The 12,316-nt window shown below is 41.9% G+C and overlaps 1 long non-coding RNA gene across 1 annotated transcript; it reads left to right on the top strand.

Moving 5' to 3' along the window:
• The first annotated feature begins 260 nt into the window (after positions 1-260).
• On the top strand, positions 261-9,740 carry LOC124508106 (uncharacterized). The gene is made up of 5 exons (XR_006961212.1): positions 261-304; positions 2,057-2,136; positions 2,607-2,673; positions 8,008-8,149; positions 9,339-9,740. It is a non-coding gene; the product is annotated as an uncharacterized LOC124508106 (long non-coding RNA).
• Positions 9,741-12,316: the final 2,576 nt, after the last annotated feature.

Genomic DNA, 12,316 nt, shown 5'->3' on the forward strand with positions numbered 1-12,316 from the left:
AAAATTGCTACTGTTTACATTCCTGGTAAATTTTTATTGGATCTTGGAAGTTACAAATGTTATATTGTTGAATATTTGAATTTTGTTGTCTTCCTTTATTTTTTTAATTAAAAAAATGTTTTAATGTTTATTTTTCAGAGAGAGAGAGAGAGAGAGAGCAAGCATGAGCGGGGGAGGGGCAGAGAGAGAGAAAGAATCCTAAGCAGGCTCCATGCTCAGCATGGAACCGGATGTGGGGCTCAGTCTCACAAACGCAAGATCATGACCTGAGCCAATATCAAGAGTCGGACACTTAACCACCCAGGTGCCCCAACAAATTCCATTGCTTTGGTGGAACTCTCTGTCTTGTATTTTTCTGGAACATATAAATCATAGTTATCTTAATGTATCTGAGACACTAAATTCTTAGTGGTACACACAACTCTCTAATGAGTGCCTGACATTATATTTGAAACATTGCATTGGCTCTGGTTGGTGTTTTCTCCCCCCAGAGAGGGCTTACCCTCTTCTCTCACAGCCAGGGGACAGATGGCCTCAATCTAGTTGGGGCCACACCTCTCCCAGACTGGCTTGCTGTCTCTGGGAATATCAGAGTAGCTCTGTCTCACCCTCAGTATTAGGATGTAGTGCTCTAGAAGTGAAGGCCTGGGATATTTTTTCAGTCAGTCTTCCCTGGCTAGTTCTGAACTCCATTTTTGTCTCCGTAGCATTATGAAACAACCCCAAACTCTGCTTTGCTATTTTACCCAATTTGTTTGGCTTCCAAGCCTCTTGTCCTGCACGACTTAATCAGTAAATAGCCTGAGGAAAACTGATGCTGGTGGTGGGCTCACATTTTTGCATTCCACTTTTGTCTAGGATCTTGATTCTACAATTGCCTTGGCAGCTTCAGACTTCAGTATTTATCTTCCCAGTCCCATCAAGTTCCTGCTGACTTCTTAGCTGTTTGCCCTGCACCAAGAATTGCCAAATGCCCTATCTTACTGCATTTGGGCTGCTATGACAAAAATAAGATGAATTGAGTGGCTCAAACAGCACACATTTCTTTCTCACAGTTCTGGGGGCCAGAGAGTCGAAGATCTGTGTGCCAGCACATTGGGGTCTGGTGAAGACCCAGTCTTTTCACTGTGACCTTACATGTTGGAAGGAGGGCAAGAATGCTTTCTGTGGTCCCTTTTGTAAGAGCACTAATCTCATTCATGAGGGCTCCACCCTCATGACCTAATCACCCCCACCTCCAAACACCATGGCACTGGGGCTTCAGATTTCACCATATGAATTTGGGAAGGACACATTCAGTCCACTGCATGTCCCTAGGAGTAAAATAATGTGCCAAAAGTTGGGATGACCTCAGTAAGCTCTCCTTCCCTCAAATCCTGGGTATCTCAGCAGGTTTCTAATAACCGCTAGCAGATTTTTCTTTAATCTAGCTTTTTCTGTATTGGTCAAGCTGTTGAATCAGAGTCAGCCTGGATCACATTCGAGAAACATTGATTTAAGGCCTTATTGTACCTATTTTTGTAATATCTTATTTCTTTTACTAAACTTTAAGTCTCTGCTGAAAAATTATCCTTAATCCTCAGCTTGGTCACACCCTGCCTCATTCCTGATACTGATGTGGTTTGAAATGTTGGGTTCAGAGCTGATGGCCAAGAAAGAATATTTGAGACATCTTTAGTGCAACAAGGTAGTTTTATTAAAGCACGGGGACAGAACCCGTGGACAGAAAGAGCTGCACTGGGGTTGTGACAGGTGACTGATTATATACCTTCAGGTTGGGAGGGAATTAGGGATAGAGTAAGTTTCTAAGGAATTTGGAGACAAGGTTTCCAGGACCTTGAGGGGCTAGCTGCTGTTAGGAAATGGCCATGAATTACCATTTAACAAAAACTCAGTCATGAGACCCTTCAGATTGGGGGGCATAAGCTTGGAGTATGATTGTCAACATATATCTTGTGAGGGTAGACATAAAATTTCCACAGGAATTTTTGTATGTTTAAAGTAGACTCACAGTATCCTGGAGAGTTGGGCTAAGATTCCCGTTTGTTCTTACCAGAGTGTCAACATCAAGGTAGCTGAGCTCCCAGAGGAAGATCACTCTGCCTGTTTCAAGGCCTTATCAATGGGATGTAGGCAGTAAGGAAATTTAATTTTTCATTTGCCTTTGTTTCCCACATCAATCTCCCTTGGCTTTTCTCTTCATCAAGGAACCTCTAGACCCCGCCTGCAAGTGTGGCCTTATCCCTGATCTCTGACCAATCCTGGGATTCATTAGCAGAAAGTGAAAGTAGAACACCCAGGGCCAGCCCTGTGATCCACAGCTTTGGGTCAGACCTGCTGCCAGCTGGGCTTAGAGCTTATGCAATAGACAGGAGCACTTCTGAGTTTTGGTGGGCCCAAAGCATATACAATTTTAAGGGCATATTTAAGAAAAAAGATACAAATTTATGAGTACAAAATTAGGTATAAAGTCTTAGAAGGGGCCATCCAAGAGAGGAGTCTTAAAACCTAACCTTTATTTACTTCACACTAACTCTGCCTCTTTTCCTAAATTTGTATCTTGATGAGAAAAACTACTCTAGCTAGATCTGTTTCTTTCACACAAGGTTCTCCAAGAAGAGAGACCATGGAGCCAGGAAGAGGAGGCCCACAAATCAATGAGAGACACTGAAGGTAGACTTCTAGACAAAATATTAAAGATGTTTACTGGGTATTTACCACATGCCAGATACTGTGCTTTTACATGCTTTCTAATTTGATTTTCTCAATAGCCCTAAGACATAGGTATTTAAGATCCCCATGTACATTTGAGAAAACTTCTCTAACCATTATTTATCCAAAGTCAGAAATATTTATTTTAAAAAAAATTTTTTAATGTTTATTTTTGAGAGAGAGAGACAGATTATGAGCAGGGGAGGGGCAGAGAGACAGGGAGACACAGAATCTGAAGCAGGCCCAGGTTCCAAGCTCTCAGCACAGAGCCCGACGTGGGGCTTGAACTCAAGAACCATGAGATCATGACCTGAGCCAAAGTCGGACACTTAACTGACTGAGCTGCCCAGGTGTCCCCGAAGTCAGAAAATATATAAGTGAGAGAACTGGGATTTGAATTTTGACTCCAAAGTGCATCATTCTCTAAACTGCTTCAAAATCTAATCATTTTGTTGTATCTATCTACAAGGGCCTGGCTCAGAGGTAGGTTGTACTGTCTGTGGTGATATTAGAAAAGTTGCTTCATGGTGTTGAGATCACCATGGACCATAATTATACTGTTCTCCCTATTAGATGGAGATAATAAAATCTACTCAGTGTTTTGCCTATAACAGCCGTAGAGTTTGTTGCTTTCAGGCACTTGATTTTTGGTTCAGTCCCCATGGTTATGAATTTATTTACATCATTCTTATTGAAACATTTTTTAGTTACTTGTGAATGCAGTGTCAGAGAGATCTCCATTGGCATTTATTCCTAATTTGTACCATAGTATATTCAGTTTAGAATATCATAGGGATAAGTGCTCATGATCATTTCATGATTTATTATCAGATGAGTTGGTATTCCTCTAGCATAAGAAGAGAAACCAAACAAACACTATCTCATTTTAGCAGGCTCTGGGGTTGTACTGTTGCCTTTTGTCAGCTCTGCTTATGTAATCCAGAAGAAGAGCACTTACCACTATTTAACAGACTTTTTCAGGAGGGCCTGGCTGTACAGCACCCTGCCAAGTTTCCCATTAGCTATGGAGAAAAGCCATTTGTATTCTGAAATTGCAAATCAGCCAGGCAATCACCACACAGAAATAGCCCCCATGAAAATAAAGCAGTGCTATATTTGAAGCCTTAATCATGTGTATTTATAGACCTGAGTTTAGTTCTATTTGGAAATTTTTGCATTATACAGTAACATTGTGCTTACCAACATGCTCAGAGGGTGAGGGGATGGGACTTCTGATCCATTTACATTTTCTGAGTAATGGAGAGTTAGTCACAAAGAATTTGTCTGTCCACCCTTTGCTAAATGCCCTTCACAAACTGCTTTAGTCAGCTCATAAGGAAGGCCACCTATGAGGTATCAGGAGTAGAAGGCGTAGGGGAAATGTGTTCTCACTAGATTTGACAGCAATGCATAAAAATCCACCATTAGAGATTCAGTCTTAGAGCTTAGAACCCTTTCCCACATTCAAATGAAAAACATTTGAGTTGGCTAACATACTGTACACATTAGTGTTTTAGTACTTAGTATTGCTGAATTTATCAGGACATTTCCTGAGAGAAGATTGAGATGATGGTGAATACTTGAGGACCTTGGGTACCTGGGGTGAGAGAGCAATTTTACCCGTTTCCAGATGCTGCCCTGGTAGTGACTTGTCTGCCCTTCTTCAGTGAATATTTGGCACTGGTCTGTGATGACTCAGCATTTTACTGGCCCCTTCAGACTCACATCAGCAGAATGACTCATCAGCTTTTTCACCCTCACACCTGCTTCTGTGACAGTCACTGTCTCCCCATCTCCTAGTCACTCATGCTGGTAAGGGAAGAAGACATTTGGATTCCTGGAGGAAGAATATTCTAGGCAGAGAAGATGGTGAGGTGAGGGTCTGGACCCAGGACATGGCCCAGGGTATTAAGGAGGACGAAGGGGCAGTAGAAGGAGAGGGAGGCCAGAGAGGAACCTGTGTGGGCATTTTCCAAATTAGAAAGCTTAGAGTTGGCTTTGACTTCTTTCTCTGCCTCTATCCTCCTTCCAGACCTTCCCCAAGTACTCAGACACATTACTCACACTTGTAACCTCCTCTCCATTACTCACACTTGTAACCTACTGTATGAGATCCATTCCTCCCAGAGCCTCCCTGACTAATGGCTTTACCCTTCCCCGATCTCTCCTCCATTTGCTGTTAGCTAGCTTTTTACACCACATGTGGTTCCCCTCTTTACCACCCTCAGTGGCACCTCATTATCTAGGCCAGTACTGTCCAATAGGACTTTCCACAATGACGGAAATGTCCTATAATCTGCACTAACGTCCACATGTGCATTTGAAATGTGGTTAGTGAGACTGAGAAATTGAATTTCTAATTTTATTTAATTTTAGGTAATTTAAATAGTCATGGGTAGCTACTGGCTACATTATTGAACAGTGCATGATCTTTGGTCTCTGATCTTTTGAGAAAGTATTCCCTTTGGGAATCTAATGAAACCGTCAATTCCCTTTAATATTTCAGTGACGGTATTTTTCCTAGAATTCTAGTGGTTCATGATTCCATGGATCTGGTCCATGTATCCCACATTAAGAATTCTTGACCTACAGGGTAAAGTCTAAGCCCAGTTCTGGGAGTAGGGGGCAGATAGCACATGGATAATGTCCTTCGTCTCAAGCTAGATTGGATGGGTCAATTGTCTGGAATTTCTGGAAGTAGACTTGTTGGAGGGATAATGATGATCAGGAAGGGAAGCTGGGGGGTTCTCAGAAGGGCAGTATTAAGTGTCAGGTGGCACAGCATCAGGAGTTGAGGAAAGCAGAAACAGACTGGAAATGCAGTGTCAGATGGGGCAAGGCAGCATGGTCCACAGTGGAGGTCATGAGTGAAGTGAGGCAGTCATACCAGTGCTGGGACACACTAATCCACTTACAAGGACTGTAGCCCCATTCCATATGCTCAGTGCCACCATCACACTGTGCCAGTCTGTCACAGTTTCCCAAATCCAACATGCTTCCATATCTTTGCTTATATGGCCTCTTGCTAAAATGCTTTCTTTGTTTTTGTTTTTAATGTTTATTTATTTAACTTGAGAGACAAAGAGGGAACAAAGCACGCAAGAGCAAGGGTGGGGCAGAGAGAGAATCCCAGGCAGGCTCTGCACCGTCAGTGCAAAGCCCAACTGGGGGGTGGCAGGGGGATCCATCTCACAAATCTTGAAATCATGACCTAAGCCAAAATCAAGAGTCAGATCCTTAACCAACTGAGCCACCCAGGCACCCCTAAAATGTTCTTTCTTTCCTGTTCACCTGACTAACTCATTCTAGAAGGCCAAATTCATCTCCTTTGTGATGCTTCACCTCTCTTCCTTGTGAAATCAATCAGTCACTCTTCAGCTACCCTCTTAACAGCTTACCAGCTCTTACTAGCTTACCTTTACCTTCTTACCTCTCCCAGCCTCCTAGCCACCCAGTGTGGATTAGTAGTTTTAAAGTCAGGCAGACCTAAATTAAAAGTTGATAAAACAGCTGTGCCACTTGCTAACTGGGTGACCCTGAACCACACTGCATTAGCTTTCTCATCTACATAATTGGGGTAACAACACCTTTCCTAAAGAGTTGTTATAACGATTAAATGTGTTGAGTTATGGTAACTGACTAGTATAATGCCAGACACACAGTGGGAACCCCATAAACAGTAGCTGTCACTACCATTATTATCATCTATCCAAATGTGGCTTTACCACATGATGTTACCATTACTTGCCTATGGATGTTCTCTTCTCTCCTACATTAGATGGATTCCAGAGGGCCCCTCCTATTTCCAGCAGTTTAGAAGCCCCCTGATATGAAGAAGGGGCATATGACTTGATTTGCTAGTCAAAAAAGTTAAGGAATCATTTAGCTAAAAATTTTTAGGACACCCTGATTGTATATCACACCCTTCCATTAGACAGACTGATAGTATAATAAATATGTACCATCCAAACCTGCTTTATTGCGTGGTTTAAAATGTTAAAAAAGATCCGGTCAAGGGACACCTTGACCCGTGGCTATTGGTTAAATGTCGGACTCTTGGTTTCTGCTCAGGTCATAATCTCACAGTTCGTCTGTGGGATGGAGTCCTATGTTAGCCTCAGCGCTGACAGCACAGAGTCTGCTTGGGATTCTCTCTCTCCCTCTCTCTCTGCCCCATTCCCACTCTCCCTCTCCTCCTCCTCCTCCTCCTCCTCTTCCTCCTCCTCTTCTTCCTCCTCCTCCTCTTCCTCCTCCTCCTCCTCCTCCTTTCTTCTTCTTCTTCTTCTTCTTCTTCTTCTTCTTCTTCTTCTTTCTCTCTCTCTCTCTCTCTCTCTCTCTCCCCTCTCCCCCACTTGTGCTCTCTCTCTCTCTAAACAAAACAAAAGTCCCTTTCTAGCTCTGGTATTGTTGGAATGCTGTTCTTTGGGTATACCTCGGTTTAGCAGACCAGTATCAGCACATGAGATAGGGCTGCTGTTCCCCAGCTCTGTCCCTGCGAGTTGAGGGAGAAAAATACAGAGCAGGCGTAATCTCAGTGGGGAAAAGACCTTAGACCATGATGACGATGACGATGGTGATGATGATGATGATGATATTTATTGAGCACTTATGCCTCAGATACTGTTTTATGTGTTTTACATAAATGATTAAGTTTGATTCTTACAATGACCTTATGGTACCATAGTTTCTGTTTTGTAAGTGAAGAAGTTGAAGCTGAAATTAAGAAGCACATCCAAAGTTTATACAGCCTGTAAATGATGCAGCCATGATTTGAAACAGGATATTTGAGTACAGAGCATATGCCTGTGACTGGCTCATACATGGAGGTGCTACCCAGAAGGGTGGACCCAGATTTTGCAAAAGGGGAGGGGCTGGCTGGTGTGTGCAGTTCTTTGCCACCAAAAACAAGATGGAGGTGCTGGGGGCGTGGAGAGGGGCCTGCCAAGAAATCCATTTTTATCTACTCCCAAAACATGTGTATTGTGTAAACTGGCTCCCTCTGGCCTCTTAAATGAGTGAAAGCGCCACTCAGCTTTCTGAAATGTATTTCTGCGGGTAGTGATGCCTTGACAATTGTTTACATGTTGCTGGTGGACCAACCTTACCTATCCTTTGCCAATATTGTCAGCAGCATCACAGATGGACAAAATGTGTTAAAGTAGCGTTCATCCCTCAGCCCCACACTGGCTGCTCTTAGACTGTGTTTCCTTTTATTAGTGCAACACATAATGGGGTCATTCGTATCAGTTCTGAAGGAAAAAACACAGCTCCTCCTCATTTTTTTTCTTTTTTCAGAAATGACTAAAGATCTGGCTTCAAAACAGGATGAATGACTGCCCAATGCTGACCCCTTCCTCAGCTGCCACAGCCCTGGCCAAGAGGGAGGCCTCTGGCATCTGCACAGTAGCCACCTCCTGTTAAGGTGGTGCCCGCTGGGGTAAGTCTGCTCAGAGACCTCTCTTCTGCTTCTGGCTCATGGCCCACACCCTTCCCTGGGTCCTGTTCTGCTCCTTCTTACCACTGTTCACTGTAATCTCCCAGTGTCCGAGGCCTTGAACTTCTCACTGCCTTCCCCACATCTGTCCCAGTCCCCTGTCCTGACTGGCCTGTTTTCTCCTCGCCCTGAGCCTTGATGCCTCCATTCCTGCATGGGTCAGGAGCCATTGCTCACCTTTCTTTTCCTTCCCACTCCCACCTTGGCCCAACTGAAATGTCTTCTCTGTCCTTCATCTGCTGTGATAGAGAAGGTGTCCAGTGTCATTTTAGATTAAGATGTCACCTAGCATAAGCCTGAATCCCAGCAGTCTTTATTTAACCAGACCTTTAAGGCCATTCTAGCCCTGAGCAACCATGATTGAATCCTGCCTGCAGCTTCAAACAAGGAAGACCCTTGCCATTGCAGACTAACTAAAACATCTAAAATTTGACCGCTGGGAGAAAAGAGGTGCATATATTGACAGGTGTTCACATGGGGAGAGGAGCTGAGAGAGAGCTCATCAGCCAAGGTCACCTGCTTGGTATGTGGGCCAAGCTTTGCTAGGATGTTATTGCCTGCATTTCTTTTCAAGCCTGGGAAGCTAGCACAGCCCCATTTAACAACTCAGCAGGGGCAGCTTACCAATCCTGTGCTCATTTGTTTGGAGCATCTGAAGGATGCCAGCTGTCCCACAGCTTTATATGTTGCTCGGGGTAGGCATCAATCATTACCTAGTAAGCTCCAAATACTCACTCACCTGAATGAAGTGATATGCAAAACAAAATCTCGAAGGTGGGGAATTCACAGTTGGATATCTTAGCTTCTCTACAGGCATCTTTTTAAAAAGATTCACTAACTCCCATATCCAGAGAGCCTAAGAGATGCCGTAACATTTCTAGGCCACTGTTATCACCACCATCTTTAGAAGGGGTGAGAGGAAACCAGTCTTGGGTCCCTCTCACAACCTCCTGCTACTTGAGGCTGCTTGCAGTGTATGTAACCCTCATAATTTTGAAAGAAAATTAATTAAATGGAAGTTCTGTGCAGTAGTTGATTGGAGGAAGCATAAAGGTGTTGCCAAAAGCTTCATCAAGCAGAAAGATATTTTATAAGGAAACTAGATATCCAAGCCGTTCCATATCTGTCCCAGGAAAACAGAATGAAGCCTACCTGGTCGTCAGCTCCAAAGGAGAAGGTCCAGCAAACCTGTGTGAGAAACATCAAGCTGCAGGATTTCTCAGGTTAGCAAAATAATAAAGGCTCTATGCTTGAAGGCGATCTATAAATAAAGTACCTCCCGTGAAGACCAAATCTTGAAGCTATGATCTTTGAAGAGAAAGTCAATATCTGCACACAGATCCATACCTGTGTGACAGAAATTACTTGCACCATAAAGATGAGACCGATATGGAGGCCATTCTCCATCCACACTGGTTAAAGTGGATCCAACAGCTTATTAATGAGAGAGAACATGAGATTGATACTGGAATCCTCTGTATTCCTTTTATGATATAGTAGGGTGTAGATTGCCATTCTCAAGAATATCCTTTGTCGGGGTGCCTGGGTGGTTCAGTCAGTTAAGTGTCCAGCTTCAGCTCAGGTCATGATCTCATAGTTGGTGAGTTCGAGCCCCACATCAGGCTCTGTGCTGCTGACAGCTCAGAGCCTGGAGCCTGCTTCGGATTCTGTGTCTCCCCCTCTCTCTGTCCTTTCCCCACTCACGCTCTGTCATTCTGTCTCTCTCAAAAATAAATAAACATTAAAAAAAAAAACACCCTTTGTCATTATTAAGTTTTGTCAGGTTTAAGCAGCCCCTTTAGGCATAGTTATGTGTAGATATCTGGATCTTTCTGTGTCATTTTTGAAAGAAGATATTCATAAAAGAATGCATACATTATGATTCCATTTATATAAAATTCAAGAACATGGTGATAGGAATCTGTTGTCTGTGGATGTAGAGACTGTCTGGAAGGGGGCCTAAGGGAACATTCTGGGGTGGAGATGTTCTATATCTTGATCGGTTACATGGATATATACATTTTTTAAACTCATCAAGTTACACACTTAAAATATGTGCACATCAGATTTGTAATTCTAAGATAAGATTTATAGAAATTTAATTCAACATAAAAGGAAAAAATTACTCAAGCTCTCAGGTTACTGCAATGGATAGCTATTTTCTAGAATAGCCCTTTTATCAGAGCATATTCTTTATATATATATATATATATATATATATATATACACACACACATACATACACACACATATATACACATATGTACGTACATATATATGTACATATATACATACATGTGTATAACATATATATGTATATACATATACACACACACACACACATATATATATAACATATACAACATACAGTGTTCTTTTCATTTCAGGTGTACAATATAGTGATTCAACACTTCCATACATTACTCCATGCTCATCAAGATAGTGTACTCTGAATCCGCTTCACCTATTTCACCCATCCCCCCACCCACCTCCCCTCTGGTAACCATCTATTTTGCTTAGTATTACATTCTCTAGATCCACCCATGTTGTTGCTAATGGCAGGATTTCATTCTTTTTTTTCTTATGGCTGAGTGATCATCCTTGTATATGTACACCACATCTTCTGTATCCATTTATCTATCAGTGGACACTTAGGTTGCTTCCATTTCTTGGCTACTGTAAATAATACTGCCATAAACATAGGAGTGTATGTACCCCTTTGAATTAGTATTTTTGTATTCTTTGGGTAAATGTCCAGTAGTGTGATTACTGGATCATAGGGTATTTCTATTTTTAATTTTGAGGAACCTCCATACTGTTTTCCAGAGTAACTGCACCAGTTTGCATTCCCACTAACAGTGCACCAGGGTTCCTTTTCCTCTACATCCTCACTAACACTTATTGTTTCTTGTGGCTTTGATTTTAGCCGTTCTGACAGGTGTGAGGTGATATCTCATTGTGGTTTTGATCTGTGTTTCCCTGATGATGAGTGATGTTAAGCATCTTTTCATGTGTCTGGTGGCCATCTGGATATTTTCTTTGGAGAAATGTCTGTTCATGTCTTCTGCCCATTTTAATAAGATTATTTGTATCAGAGCATATTCTTATCTGTCAGGGTTTCAGTTCTCTTTTCATCTTTAGCATCTAAGGATTTCTGTTTCTTACAGAGGCTTCTACACACTTATAAAAAATTACTGCTCTACCTTATCTGGCATTTCTAGCTGCTTTTCATGGGATAGTTTAAGCTTATTCTGGTACATTATCTGCTGGAACCTGAATTCTTTGCTTTCCCTAATTTCGTCTAAACCACCTTTTGCCTTATATGTGAAATATATGTAACTATATGTACATATATGTAAGAAGTCTATCTTGGGTAGCTTTGAGATTCTTATCTGGGGTTAAACCTGTGCTTTAAAGGTTTAACTGTTGTCCCAAATCTGTTAGGACAAACCAGCTTATATATTAGGTATACCTAAAGGCAGTTATCAGTAGTGTCTGTCTGAATCCTATACCTGACAGTTGCTAACTGAGCAGCATGCTGCCCAGTAAAGCATTGAAAAAGAAAACAGAAAAAAGCATCCTGAAAACCAACATGTCCTTTGGGAGGCTGACAGATGGCTATGTCATCTTCTGTGCGTGTTTATCTTTTATCCTTTGCCTTATATTTTTCTCCTGTGGTTAGGAGCCATGTTTAACTTTCCCCTCAAAATGTCACATATAACCTCTTTATTGAGTTTTAGAAAATGATTGGCCTTAAATAATTAAAGTTATATAAATCAACATAAAAGTAATGCAGTTTCATTTGTGGTATGATTTAAGTGCCTCTAAACACAATAAAAATCAACGTTAGGATCACCGCTACTGTTTATACCTAGGCATTGTGCATACGTGTGATATTTAGAAGTTCTTCACTGTTCCATTGAGAATGTCCTGACTGTTGTAAATTCCCCATGATATTGTCACACTGAAATTATCGTTTGCACTGTAATATTTAAAGAATGGAAAATGGCACCCAGTCTGTGAGGTTGTATCACTTATGTGAGAAGTGTGCTTCTCCTGATGGCATGAATGTGAGATCGAAACATATTTACTGTGATGTTGGAGGTTTCC

The sequence above is a fragment of the Lynx rufus genome, unplaced genomic scaffold (genome assembly GCF_022079265.1).
Source record: "Lynx rufus isolate CCGP_SWC_20201006 ecotype Redwood Valley unplaced genomic scaffold, mLynRuf1.p SCAF_13, whole genome shotgun sequence".
NCBI lineage: Eukaryota > Metazoa > Chordata > Mammalia > Carnivora > Felidae > Lynx > Lynx rufus.